This window comes from Xyrauchen texanus, chromosome 31 (assembly GCF_025860055.1).
Source record: "Xyrauchen texanus isolate HMW12.3.18 chromosome 31, RBS_HiC_50CHRs, whole genome shotgun sequence".
Taxonomy (NCBI): Eukaryota; Metazoa; Chordata; class Actinopteri; order Cypriniformes; family Catostomidae; genus Xyrauchen; species Xyrauchen texanus.
The window spans coordinates 38,645,468-38,658,616 of NC_068306.1; the positions used below are offsets into that span (position 1 = coordinate 38,645,468).

Genomic DNA, 13,149 nt, shown 5'->3' on the forward strand with positions numbered 1-13,149 from the left:
TCAGTACTTTTGGGGTACATAACATGCGTGAAATCTCTTGAAAGTTTGCACACACATCAGAGTCGCTGGCCATTAGGGCATGGCAAAGTTACAGGTGGGGGTGGGGGGGTGCAGAAGAGGCTCTTCGGCGTTACCTAGAACATGGGCATGTTTGGGGGGCTATCTAGCACATCCATTTTGAGGTACAGTCACCAAATTCGTACACATATAGATCTCATAAAGCCGGACAACTTTCGTGCTGACAGTCATAGAATCTGTCCAAAAGAAAATTGGCCATTTTGGAAAATTTGAAAAAGACATGCTAAGGAATTTGAAATACCCCTCCCAGGGATTTGATGTTACAGGTACCAAATGTGGGCGACATCATGCCAAGACATTGACGATGCTAAATTGTGGAGGGTTTTCTGATATATTGAACGGTGTTGCCATGGCAAAGCGACAAAATAACGTAAAATAAATGGAATAAGGAAATTACTCGTATCTTCTGCGTGCAGAAAATTATAAACATAAAAATTGAGCCAAATGTTTGTCCTTGCGGGCTGATCACTTTGATGTGACTATTGTCGGAAGGAAGTGTGTCACTTTTAACAGATGTTGAAAAATCCCTATAATGTTAGCCTGAATTGCTTAAAAAAATACAGATTAGTGTCAAGGCATTAAACATTTTAAATTCTGAAGGGTTTCTTGAAATCTTAAATACTGTTGGCATGGCAATGCATTAAATGTCATGATTCCTTTTTGTGCATATTCACGTTTTGTGGTATTTGGCATAATTGAATTTTAAAGTTTAATGTTAATAAACCTATTTATTACATTCTATATAAATAAAATATAGTAAAAATATCAACTGAAATATAAAAATACAAGAAAACCCATGTTTAATCCACTTTGTATTAATTCGCTGAGTGACGATTACAAGAAATATCCAATAGAGGGCATCCAAGCTCCATTGTTGAATGATTCCCAACAGTTCTGAGTCGGAGTACAGAATGGACGGGGACTGAGTTCATGAGTTGGTTGAGGTCTTTTGCAGTCGAATCCCATAATAAAAATGCAAACTAGGTGTCCCCACTCAATATATACATCAACTGAGGTGCGGATGCAATCTTTATTAATTAAAACATATAGTTTAATATGGACGGATTAGAACCTTTAACCCTTTCCAGTCGGAGCATTCAAATTTGGGAACAACTATTCCCATGGTTCCAGCCAGATACCCATGACAAAATCAGCTAAAAGCACATATGATTGGTTAAGGGGTTACTGGGCGTGAATAATAAATGTATTGTCATCCTTCATTTGCCTGGGAGGAGACAGAGGGGATATCACAGGAGATTTACTCCAGTGTTGGGCTTATGCCGAGTTTACACTACATGATTTTCGCTCACCGACACTTTAGTGGAGATCGCCGCTAAAAGCCTGAAATCGTGAGCAAAACGGAGCTCGCTCCCATGAGCAGCGATCACAATGTATGATTTGAGAGAATCGCAGACGTGTCACCCATGTCAGCGAGATATCTAGAATGTTAAATATCCTCCAATATGATGTTATGAGAATTTGACTTTTTCATGCTGTTTTTACTCAGGCAGTAGTTGCTGAGAATATGCAGCGTTACAAACCGTGAGGGGTGGGAGCTTGTCCTAAACTGTAGTGCCACCAACAGGTGGAAGGAAGTTTGTCACTTTAATAGTGTTGGCATGGCAGTGGATTCAATTACATGAAGTTGTAGTCAAACTGGAATGTTGGCATGTTTCTATTACACATTGTATGTTTAGGGTCCAAGTTTACATTAATGTTGAGTTTTTGCTATGTCCATCATGCTTTGTTTTCTGAAGGCCACTGAGTGGAAATGGACCCATGGTGCTTGGGCCCGTCATCGCTGCTTGCAGCTATATTTGGTGCTTGCTTTAATAAGGTGCAATTGTTTCTGATGCTTTGACCTTCATTTAGGCTTTTTACAAAACCCTTAAAAAATTATTTTTCTTCCATACAAATTTAAGCATCTTAAAATGCCATATATGTAACAATGCTGGAAACAGGCAGAGACAATGATGATGACGTGAAGATGAACAGAAGTGCAGTTTATTTTTCAAACGTGTAATCCAAAAACCCTAACTAAAAACGTGAACATAAACACGAACTACACTAGACAAAAACTAGACTTAACGTGACATAACTTGACCATGGCTTGGCTTAACTTGACTTCAACAAAATAACAAAGTTACATTAACAATACCTCACAAGAGACAATGGCAAACATGAGGGCTTAAATAAACAAACCTGTGTAACAAGCCAACCAATGAACAGACAGAACTATAAACAAGATAACAAGACTATTAAACTAAACCAATGACACACTAGAAATGATAACAAAGTAATCAAACAATGGACCAATGAAAATAAGACACATGAACATGGGAAACACATGACAAGATCACATGAGTAAACAATAAATCACATGACATGACAACAGTAACTAGATTTTCAAAATACAACATGAAAACAAGAACAAAACAGAATAAACATGACACATCCCCCCCTCTAGGGGTGGCTCCCGATGCCCCAAAACATAATAATGTTAATTAGGGAGCTGGAGGGGATTGTGGGGTCCTTAAAATGTGGCCTGGCGAGACAGGGCGTGGGAACAGGGCAAAGCCACTGGAAGTTGGGTTCTATCGGGAAGACACGCAGGCTTGAGTGAGGTTTAAGATGCCATTTATTTGATAAATGTAAAACAAGGTAATGTCTCTCTCTTTGGCGTAGGCCCCGTCCGGCGGTCCGAGGGAGTTGTGCCCGGAACCGTCATATCCTGCCGGAGATAGGAGGCAGGGGCGAGGAGCCTACCCCCGTGCGGGACAGGGCTCAGCTGGTGGTGGTGGGGTGGCGGAGGTTGCCTGTGTTTTAGAGCTCTGAAACAGCAATGTGATAGATTGTGAGCAGACTTATAAAGCAATGGCTTCCAATGCGATTGGCTAGGAATTACCCCGCTAATGAAGTGATGATGTACAGCTGCTAGTCTTCCCGCTAGAACTACGCTGCACTACGTTGCACTTCCATTTCTGAGAGGCTTGTTGGGCGGAGCCGATGGGGATGAGGACCAAGGTGGTGCGGTAGGGATGGAGGTCCCCGGTGGAGCAGAGGCAGGCCTAGACCATGGAGCAGAGGTTTGCTTGTGACATGACATCGAGTAGTCTGGGGCTTGGCTGAAACATGGCATGGAGCAGACTGAAGCTTGGCTATGTGCGTGGATGCTGCGGTGGATGGCGTGAAGCCTCTACATGCGCTATGTGTCCGTGGTAATGCACTCAACAATCCACGTGATAAGATGCGCGGGTTGACATTCTCAGACGCGGAGGCAACTGAGATTCGTCCTCTGCCACCCGGATTGAGGCGAGTCACTATGCCACCACGAGGACTTAGTGAGGGAATTAGTCATTCCAAATTGGGGAGAAAAAGGGGAGGAAAAAAAAGTGAGGTATCTCTAGTTTTGTTTGATGTGCCACTTTTTTCATGCATCAGCGTGCTGATAAAGTCCACATATGTGGAAAATGAGACCATATTACCTCAAAAGTTAACATGTTAGTTATTTTTAGCAATTTTCAACTATAACACATCTGTAGGTCATTTCACTTAATTTTAATAAAAATGTGTTATTGTTTTATTTTGTTATAATTTTAATTTACAATACGGTTCTATTTATTAACATTAGTAAATGCATTCCTATATATTTACTATGCATTTTCACATTGAGAATAAATGTATTCATGCAAAAGCTGAAACATGTTGCTTTCAGAGGCTTTATATAAAATTAGGATGAAAATAAGGTGCATTTCAAACTGTTCTGAGACCAGTGCAGACTGACAGCACACTGGAAATTAAGTCATACACTATATAGGGAGCAAGGGAGCTAGAGTGAATCCAATAGCTTTATAAGCAGCTAAATGCATTCACTCCTAAAATCTGCTGATGATGTTTGGACAACTCAACATGTTTGGCAGACATGGGACAATGACAATCAGTACATAGATTCAAATTAAATTAACATTGTTGGCAGTGATTTGATGATGCTGGCCATTACTTTTAATCAGAATTATTTATTCAGCTTTATAGAAAATCAGCTGTAATGTTTGTAACATCACAAAAATATGAATAACCAACACTCATGGACTCATGAACTATTTGATGAAAGAAATCTGACTTTCTATTGATTTGCATTACTTCACATCTTAATCTCACTGTCCACAAATGTGGACATCATTTTTTAGGAAAACTATTTGCTCTAGATTTTATTTTAGTATTTATTGCTTGTTTATTAGGTGCTACTAGTTACAAATCATAAAGGGAAATGGCAGGTTAATTTTGCTTGTTAATGTCTTTTAAGTAAAACAAAAACGAAAAAAAAAAACATGATTGTGATACAAAGAGTGCCGGTCTGTCACTTTCATCACTTGCTTTACTGTTGCATGAATATTTCAGGCGCACATGCAACTTTGATGGCTCACTCTGTATTATCAGTGTAACTGTGTCACCTCCTCTTTGCTTTTGAAACAGTGATGCTGAAACAATGGCAACAATCTTACAGGGACAATGTAACCTTGTTTCAACAAAAGCTTATTTAAATGCATTTATTTATTCTATGTTCCTCCTTATGCAATTATTTCTGTGGCATTCCATCAAATTAATTTATATTTATGGAGGGAAGTATTTTTCTCTATTGAGGCATCATTTTCAAAACCTAATGAAATGAATTCATGGGTCACACTTTATAATACAGTGCTGAGATGTTTTCATATGTACTACTGTTTAACAGTAACAAGCATTACTTATTTCATGAAATTATTTTGTGGAACTTCTTGTTTGTTTGTTTTGGCTTATTTGTATCTTGCCTGTTTTATATGTTGTTATTACAGCACTGTAATTACTAGAGATAAAGGTCATACCTTTTACTCATATTTCACAAGGTGGGTAGAGTTTCAATTTCTATATAGGCACATACCTTTAAGTCTCAGCAACAAAAAAGCCATTGCACATTTCCACTGTTATTGCAGGAAAACGATTTTGTTCATTAAACAAATGCTGACCTTTTGCGATGTGCCCTATAGTGGTACAATGGTCTTTGGGGAAAATGGTCACAATGGGACCCTGCTGTTTAACAGCCTATAACAGGCTTTTCAGTAAAATGTAAACAGTGAGACAATTATGAAGCACAAAACAATTCATGAAACAGCTAGTGAAAAAAGTAGCATACAAAAACAACAAACTGTTGTTTTGGCTAGTAGCCTAGTAGCAAAAAATGATATCATTTAAAACTTGTATGAAACCAGCCCAGATATAAGGTGACAACTTGCCCCGACCTGACATTGTCCAAATACCCTTGTAAATCGACATACATTGTAGAGTCTTGTCTTAACATATACCATTATTGTGTTATTGTGTTCACTTGTTTACCCAATAACTGTTACGATGATGAAGTTGGAACTTTATCTTGGAGGATTTTAGTAAAGTTTTGGGTTTTCAGCTACAGTGGGTGTTTGAAGCCGACATATCACTGCTAGAGACAACACACTATTGTGTAATTGGACTTTTGACTTCAAACCTAATAGTTACTGTTACAGCTTCCCTTTTGTGTACAGTAAATGGTAAAGGTACCCACTATATTATCAATATTTATAAACTTTACATTAAAGTTCCCTTTAAAAGGAGTTAATAAGAGGGTTCATTAATGACTAAAAATTATATTACAAATGCATTATAAATCATTGATATGTACAGGTATATAACAGTGGCTCAATAGTGAGCCATTTTTCCTCACATGTTTTTAAATGCTCATAACATTTGAAACCATTGCAAATGGTTAATATATAAAGCGGTCACATTTGAAGAATTTACGAAAGAGTTGCCAGTATTAGAAACCTATGGACATAAAGTTCAATATGGTTTAATGATCATCAGGATTTATTATATGATGTATGCTGTGAATGAGCATGAAGATGTGAAAGTGTTTTTACCTTGTGACTTTAGTTAAGTTTATTTAAGTTGGGACACCACTTGGAGAAGCACCATTCTTTTGACATCACCATCAAGACATTCTTCTGACTATAATAGTCTTTATTTTTCTGCATTGTGATATAAATCATGAAACAGGACATTTTATGCATGAATACGTGTATTTATTTGACTTTTAGAACATGTATGTTTATATGCTCACTGTTTGGCGAGTATTGCATGGAAGTCATCCTTTATTCATTTTGTTATAACTGCATATCAGGCAAATATAAATAATTGATTTATAATACAGTATGTATGGTTTATAATGATTTAAATAAAACATGTAAACAATTATTTATTTAAACATTCGTGTGAAGTGTTACCTTCAAGTGTTTCCTATTTCCATTTCACCGGCAGCTCTTGAGTTATGACAGCAGTCCATGGATACAATTGTGCTTTCAACAGCAGCACAGTGTGTGGATGTTATATGCGCTGCGTGACGTCGAAGGGTGTGTGTGTGTGTGTGTGTGTGTGTGTGTTGAAATAGAGAGAGCTGCAATAGCGGATCACTCTCAGTTGAAGGATGGAATAAGAGCGCGTGTGTTATACTCTTAAAGGACTGTGAGGGTTTGTCAATCTCTGGAACACATACATCGCACATCTGACGCACCGTTTCTGTCTATCCGGAGGAACACGACAGGTAACGACTGACAAATGACGCCTTTATGCGCTTTTTTCACTATCTGCTCTCGGTGTTTCACGGAATAGACGCGCGGTACAAGGAGTTTGCTTACGTCTCCATGGCTTTAGTCTACAAAGTCGTTGGTTTGAATAGAAAATCCTAAACCTTCTTCGTCATCATAAACCATAACGCTTAATTTTTCTACGCACGCGAATGCCAAAAAGTGAGATTAAATGCATTTTGAATTGTATGTTTGTAATACTTACGTGTGGCCTGTCTTAACAAGTTTATGCTTGACACTTGGTGTGTGCAGCCGAGTATCTGTGTCAAAACATAGTAAGCTGATTACCTGGACAGCACTTTTGGGCATCATGTGCGATGCGCAACATTTGTAGTCATCGGTCGGAACGCCCGTGATGCCCGGAACTGTCGTCTTGATAGGCAGCGTTTTGCACCTCAGCCCACATGTGTGATTTGTGGCTCTGCATTCCGCTACTCTGCCTGCGTTTATTTGATTAAAACTCGTTTCAACGCGTTGTAAGATATAAGGGTTGTAGGGTATTATACGGAACATATCAACGTGTAAGGGGGAGTGTTGTTGTAACTTGTCACAATTTCTCTTTTTATCACATTGTTTCGCTAGCTCATTTTAAATAGCCCTGCGGTATGTCACATTGATTATAAAAGTAATACAAATATTGCATGTAGTTTATCAGGTTATGATCATGAAGGCAGCATGCACAATAATTATTTCATTGCCGAGATGCTTTTGAAAAAGTGTTGCAGAATAACATGTCACACCTACTGTATTTAATGTCAACAACACATACAATGTATTAATAATTCAGAAACAGTTCATATAAGGATCCTATATGTAGCTATTGTACTTGATAAAACATCTTAACTTAATCAAAGATTATATAGATAATATAATTTAATACAGCTCATGGTTTAACTGTATAATAATTTATACTAATATTAATATTAATATTTATAAATGTATTACCTTTTTTATAGTTATTTAGCCTATTATAGCAATATAATAAATGAATGTTCTGTTTACAAACTTGTCCGCATAATCATATTACTTTTAATTTTTTAAAAGTTAAAAAATTAACTTTTTTTTTTAATGCACACACATTTGCAAATGTTTATAACGTTATCTAACCCAAGGATTTCCAAACATTTGTATGCATAAGATCTCCAGATATAATTGCAAGGGACCTGCTTCCATATATAAGCTTTTAATTTTTGTTTTCCAAAACAATCTAATTGGCTATTATATTTTAGTGTACTTAAACCAAAACAAACAACATTTTCCTCTCAAAAGAGTATAATTACATGTTTATTATTATTATTATTATTGTTATTATTATATACTTTTGAAACCATGTCCATGATTTTGAAATCATGATTAATATCCAGCCAATCTTTTGAAATAAAAATGAAACAGTTCTAATATTGAATTCAGTAAATGTATTATTTGTATTGCATTAATGCTAGATATTTAATATCTCAAGTGAACATTTTATTGTAACTTTGACAGCCCTAAAAATAAATAAATAAAAAAAAGAAGATTTTCTTTCTCAAATTTTGACCCTCTAGCAATCCATTATGACCCCCTGGAGGACCCGGACCCCTATTTGAAAATGCCTGATCTAACCTATCGTGAAAACATCTATTAAGACTCACCAGCATTAATAATTTTATATTATATACTGCTTAATGGTATGATCTCATTGCTTATGGCTTCTGAAACTTTGGCATCTGTCTAACATATTTATATTTTAGTTTTAATCTGATTATATATAAATTGTGTAAATAAGTTGCACTAAGTGGTGCTTTTGAGACATTAGCTTTAGAGCAAAGTGCATTACAAATTAATATATACATTCATAATGGGGGCACAAGGACAGTGTTGTATTTCAGATAGGGATGTTAATGTCAATTTATTTACATGCAGTAATAACATTTGATCTGGAGAGCAGATGTGATCTAGTGTAGATGAATAATCACATTGTCAGACAGCAGAACAGTCCTGCTATTTTTCAAATCACTCACAGCTGAGCATGTATTTGATCATTGTGATGTATTTCAAGTGCTTACAGAGTCACGTGAGTCCCACACATGTGGATGAATGTTATTCACAGTCGCAGTTCATCGGTTGTTTGTGAGTGAATGTCAGTTATTTTGTGATATTCTTCGTTCTTGAGGGCTTTTTTTTTTCTTCAAATACAGCATAATTTCAAATACTTAAATTGGATCAGTTAAAACAAATAAAAAGTAATATTGCTGGTACCTTTAAAATACCCAAATTAGTAGCTGTAAATAATGCACAAGATATTGTAACAATAAACACAGTGCTACAATATTTTTTAAATAATTGGACATTTGCAATATAGATTTCACTGCTCTTTCTGTAATGGAAGAATTATGTATTTAGATGTGTGTTATACATTTTGGAGCTGCAGGAACATTTTCTTCACATTCAGTGTTTTCAGAAATTTCTTTTTTTTCTTAATTAAAATCAACAGATTTTACATTCCCCAGTGTTTTCAATTTGTGCTGCATATTTGTCATTTTCTGTTGCAGTTATCCCCGAGCTAGGTTCATTTCAAACCCTGATCTTCAGTACACTGGATTAATAGATTATGCTACCAAGGAAAATTAATGTATATTATCTCCCACACTACAAAACATTTTAGTGTGAATTTACAGTAAATTCCTGGCTACTAGTTGCATGACTTCCACAGTATTATTTCTACAACTGATTTAAATTAAAAGACAACTGTATAATTTGACTGCAGTAAACAGGGCCAGGAAACTACTGTAATGTAGCAGTGCTATTTTGTAGAATCACAATGTTCAACTGAATATTGTGTTTAACCTGAGATGCTTGTTATTGTCACCATTGTTGAGTGTTGATATCTTTGTGTACCTGCTCGCCTACTCTACTAAAAGTGTATTTGCAATAACAGATCAATCATATCACAGCATGGCATTGCAAGCATCACTTCCATATTGTTTAATTACAAATATTAGTTTTTCTTTTCATACAGATGCATCTTGGTCAATCTCTAATTCAAATAAATTTTCTCCCTGCAGCAAATGCAGTGCAAAGAATAATTTTCATTAAACACCATTGCACCAGCTTGGAGAAAATGTATTAATAATAAAAAAAAAAAAAAAAAAATGTTAAGGGAACACTATATACCATAATGGTGATTTCAAACAAAACACAATTATCCCACAATGCAGTGTGATATTGTTATTTATTTTTTACAGTAATTTGTTGTTTTAACAGAAAATGTCATAGACTGAATTGCTTTTACAGTAAAATTCTGTAAAAAGCCTTCTCAAGAACCCCCACCCAGTTAAAGCAGACTTTTCTTCTGTGCGAGGTTACCATCAGATTTGCACAACCCTAAGACATTTTCATTCTTAATCCAGGAACATTTTACACAAAGTCACAATACCTTGCTGAATCATCATTCTAACTTGTATAACTGACAAATTAATGATTACAGACTGATGGAACTCTTTAAAATGTGTGTAGCGATGCGCAATCACCTATAATAGATAAATATAATCTTTCATTTTGTATGATTTATCTCATTCTACTAAGAATGGTAACTATAAGGTTTAACTTGATAAAATGCAATGATGTGTAAAACCAATATGATTTTGCAACCAGAGATTTTCATGTTTTATTACCTACACGTATAACATCCATAAAAACATGTCATGTTTAGTTTGAAAACATTTGTTTGTGTATGAAGAAAAATTGGATGACAATGAATATCATGTATCTTGTACCATTCTCAAGATAGAGAAGTTCATGATTAAATATGCATTATTTCTGAGTCTGAAACAAAGGACCATAACTCAACTGTCAGAAAAGACAGCACAGTTGACCATGTGACTCTGTAAAGTCACTTCTGATTGGTCCAGGACACCTTTGAGGAATGCGGCCAATCTCAGTTCAAATAGTTCCAAACAGGAAGAAGTCTCACTCTTGACTCTTCATGCTCTTCGTCTCTCCAGCCCTCTCTGCATCTTGCTCTTCAGTTGCTCTCTGAACACTCTTCCTCCCATGTGAGATCCAACATATTAATGTGATTATCTAATCAGCAAAACAAACAAAAAACATCCAGTGCGCAGCAGTTCTGTGGACGGAAATGCCTTGTTGATGAGAGAGGTCAACGTAGGATTACCAGACGTAGGCCAAGAATAGAAAGCTGAGGCTGCACTGGGCACAGGTAGGTAGCTGAGGTACACAGATGGTAGGTCCACCGCAGCCTCAGTTTTCTGTTCTTGGCTGACAGTAGTGGAACCCGAAGTGGTCTTCTGCTGTTGTAGCCATCCGCCTCAAGGTTCGACATGTTGTGCATTCTGAGATCCTATTCTGCTCACCACAATTGTACAGAGTGGTTATCTGAGTTACCGTATTCTTTCTGTCAGCTCAAACAAGTCTGGCCATTCTCCACTGACCTCTTTCATCAACAAGGCGTTTCCATCCACAGAACTGCCGCTCACTGGATGTTTTTGGTTTTTGCACCATTCCGAGTAAATTCGAGAGACTGTTGTGTGGGAAAATCCCAGGAGATCAGCAGTTACAGAAATACTCAAACCAGCCCATTTGGCACCAACAATCTGGCACCAAAAGGGAATAACAACAAGGCTGTGAGGGATAGACGTAGTTTCTTCAATGGGTTGTAAAGTTTAAAGTGTTTTTTATCATTCTACTGACGAAACAATGAAAAAATATCTTTCCACATAATTTCAGTAAACAAAAAACTCCAGACAACATGAAAATTAGATTTGATTTAGGAACTTTTTGCTAGCTTTATACAGTGCATGTAATTAAAGACCGTGTAAAGCCCTGTGCACACATGCAGTGGCGGTATCGCTTGATGTTGCTTGTCTCTATACTGTGAAGTCACTAGTGGCCGTTCCTACTTCGTCGCTCTAACATTATTGGTGGACTGAATGTTTGGCCATATTTCTTGAAAATCTGATCCTATCTGAGGTATTTTGCCAATAAATCTAAGATATCATTCTAATTTTTTTTATTTAAAAAAAGTTCTCTTGTCTCTAAAGATCCACATTCTGCAGGGGAGAATGTGAATTATCAAGAGAGAACATGAACGATCTTTCAATACGAATCAAAACTCACTCAGACTGCCGACAGCTTCTTGTTCTCCACATATCATTTTATTATATCCATATATGTGGTTAAAGACAAATCAGATTGGGTTGCCACCCTACCAGGATTTTTCACAATCATCACGGTTTTTGACCATCCATCCAGGAAAAATGTTATTCTGTTCACAATTTCACACAATGTGAGAAAGGTGCTACTCAGCCTGACAGGAACAATTCAAAACCTTGGAACAGTGGGCATAATTTCACGACATATTCAGACAAATGAACCCTTGTTCATAAGCACACTATGCAAGGAGGAGAATCAAACACATTCATAAGAAAATCAGATTAATTTTAATGAAAGTTTTGTTCGGATGAATGAGATTTTTCACTTCTGTGTGAACGATTCTTTTAACTTCAGCCTACATATTATTTAATTGATGTTCTGGAAAACATGACCAAAAGAGGAATGTCATTCCTTTTACTGTAAGATCTCTTGGCCAACACTTAAAGGTACAAAAAAATCAAAAAGGTTATTATTATTATTGTTTGATTGAATTAATTGCTATATATGTGATCATTTCCATATAAAACAGGGATTAAACAATCAGAAAAAATGTTTTATTTCTTGTTTGATGGCCAGCAATATGTTCATCAGTCATTGATCAGGCGTCCAGTAATTTTGCAGGGCCAATATGGAAACCCTAAATAGAACAGGCAAATCGCTCACAGAAACTTCTCCTCTGTCTTGTCTCCACTCAATTCCATTATCTCAAAGGAGACGGACGACATGAGGTGTACTGACACCCTCTTTGCTCCTATTTGTTGTCGCTCCCATAAGGTGCTCCTCATTTGCATAAAGTTAAACTTTTCTCAACTTTCTCAAGTCGCTGGACACGTCCACAACTAGTTGCTGTTGCTCGTGTCTTCGAAAGATGCTTTGCTCTCTGTAGAAAAGCTCTTTGTTCGGGGAAATGGAGGAGTCAGGAGACAACAATGCACCCCCCATGCCACATGCCCCCACTGCTCACTCAAGCCAAATACCAATGGGTGAGACAATAGATCTTTCATTTGAGGTATTCACATATACACGATGGTCACTGTCATTATGAACATCAAAATATCAGAAGCTCTGTCTGCTGAATCTTTCTGGTCACTCTCCCCCTCTGATGCTCTGGCGGGCCTTTTAAGTCTCCCTCCGCCATCGCTATAATGAGAGACAGGTGTTAGAGACCAACACATGACCACGCCCCCATGCCACACTCTCATTGAAAATGGGCTTTACGTATTAAGTACTACAGAAAATGTTAAGATTATTTCTACTTTACTAGAGT

The 13,149-nt window shown here is 36.8% G+C and overlaps 1 protein-coding gene across 1 annotated transcript in view; it reads left to right on the plus strand.

Moving 5' to 3' along the window:
• The first annotated feature begins 6,551 nt into the window (after positions 1-6,551).
• LOC127624588 (follistatin-related protein 4-like) overlaps positions 6,552-13,149 on the plus strand; it is a 305,922-nt gene continuing 299,324 nt past the window's right edge. The window contains exon 1 of the mRNA XM_052099373.1: positions 6,552-6,688. The gene's annotated coding sequence lies outside the window, so the exon portion shown is untranslated. The remainder of the gene's footprint in view (positions 6,689-13,149) is intronic.